Source organism: Triticum dicoccoides, chromosome 3B (genome assembly GCF_002162155.2).
Source record: "Triticum dicoccoides isolate Atlit2015 ecotype Zavitan chromosome 3B, WEW_v2.0, whole genome shotgun sequence".
Taxonomy (NCBI): domain Eukaryota; kingdom Viridiplantae; phylum Streptophyta; class Magnoliopsida; order Poales; family Poaceae; genus Triticum; species Triticum dicoccoides.
Window position 1 is genome coordinate 653,355,927 of NC_041385.1, and position 2,183 is coordinate 653,358,109.

Genomic DNA, 2,183 nt, shown 5'->3' on the forward strand with positions numbered 1-2,183 from the left:
TGGTTTAGGGGGAGCTCGACGGAACGGGGCGGCGTGGGCCCGTCGGCGGCAGGGAGCGCGCTCTGCGCATGCCACGCCACGGCGACGGTGCTGCATGCGCGCGCTGGCAAGGAGGTGGCCACACGGAGCCACCAGGACGCTTGGGCGGCGCCTAACGGCGTTGTGCCGCCGTTCTGCTTCCTGTCGGCCGCTACGGCGCTGCGGCCGCCGCAAGACATGCCGGCGCACGCGGGCCAGGGCACCACCGATGCCAGGAAGGCGCCAAGCGTGCGTGTGAGGCTCCGGACAAGCAAGCCTGGTCGTGAGGTACGTGCCAAGCGCACTGTGAGCTCGTGACTGAAGTTACTGACGAATATAGACACTGAACTTCTGAATTTAACTGAATATGACTAGAACAGTGCATGCAACGTGTTTGGCAGAATGATCCAGGCATGTAGGGATTTTTCCTTGAGCTGGTTTTTGGTGGAGGGGCCTCTCATTGCATCTAGAGGCTGCCTGAATATTTGTGGAATTTTTGGAGAGGTGTAGATATGAATTTCACCAAATTTGGCAAATCTGGTCCAAACTTGCAGTGAGTGCAAATTTGAAATATTTGAACAGGAGAAGAGTGGGTCAAGATGGTTCTGGGTTGTGGGTTCAAAGGACTATCCAGGGGTGTTGAGTTGAGGTCAAAAATCAAAAGCATTAGGGCACTTGCTTTGCAATTCACCTAGGCTCAAAAGGATAGACAGATTTATTTTGGGAGGAGAAACAGTTGGAATAAAATCCAAAAAAGGATTTTATTTGTTTGGACAGAATGTCAGGGTTGAACTATAGTGGGAGGAAAGGTTTTGGGGAAATTTCACCATAGGAAGCATGGTGAAATTTTTTAAGGGATCAAAACCAAATAAAAGCCCAAAACTAGAAGGGTTTTTCATTTTAATTGAAACCAAATCCAAGAAAAGGACTTTTGAGAGGGCAAACTTAGAAGATGGTTTTTACGAAGGGTTTAAATGACCTCCTTTCAAACCAAGCAAGGCTCTTTTGAAAAAAAAACAAACCACCAAAAATTTTGGAGTGTCACAGCACCTACCCCCTTAGGAAAAATCGCGTCCCCGAGATTTCAGCTGATCCTTAAACAGGTGTGGGTGCTCTATCCGAAGAAAATCCTCGCTCTCCCAAGTTGCTTCATTTTCGGTGTGATTGCTCCATTGAACTCTGAAAAACTTAATGGCTTTCTGTCGGGTCCTCCTCTCAGATTCTTCCAATATTTTTATCGGGTGCTCCCGGTAAGTGAGGTCTGGTTGCACGTCAATATACTCATGTGAAACTTACTTCTCTGGGTTGCTTATGTATTTTCTCAACTGCGAGATGTGAAACACGTTGTGGATACCGGATAAGTCTCCGGGCAGGTCCAGCTGGTAGGCTACCTTGCCTTGTCGGGCCACTATATGAAATGGTCCGATGAATCTTGGTGCTAGTTTCCCCTTAATCTTGAATCGTTGCAGACCCTTCATAGGAGAAACTCTCAGGTATACCAATTCTCCGGGTTCAAAACTGATTTCCTGATGCTTTCGATCGTAATAACTCTTTTGCCGACTTTGAGCTGTTTTGAGTCATTCTCTAATTGTCTTAACTTTCTCGTCGGCCTCCTTGAGCATATCTGGGCCAAAGATATGGCTATCTCCGGTCTCTGAACATTTTAGCGGGGTACGACATCTTCTCCCATATAGAGCTTCAAATGGTGCCATTTGCAAACTGGCTTGATAGCTGTTGTTGTATGCGAACTCTGCATATGGCAAACTTTCTTCCCAACTGTTCCCGTAGGTGAGGATACAGGCTCTTAGCATGTCTTCTAAGATTTGGTTTACGCGTTCCGTTTGTCCATCAGTCTGGGGATGGTATGAGGTTCTGAAGGCTAGTTGGGTTCCCAGTGCCTGTTGTAGGTGATCCCAGAATGCAGAGACGAACTGTGTGCCTCTATCGGAGATAATAGTCTTAGGGACTCCATGTAGGCAGACGATACGGGCAAGATAAAGTCTGGCTAGTCTCTGAGTGGTGTAAGTTGTTTTTACCGGAATAAAATGTGCCACCTTGGTTAATCTGTCGGTTATGACCCATATGGCATTGTTTCCGTGTTGTGACCGAGGCAGTCCAACGATAAAGTCCATTCCAATCTCGTCCCATTTCCACTCGGGTATCTT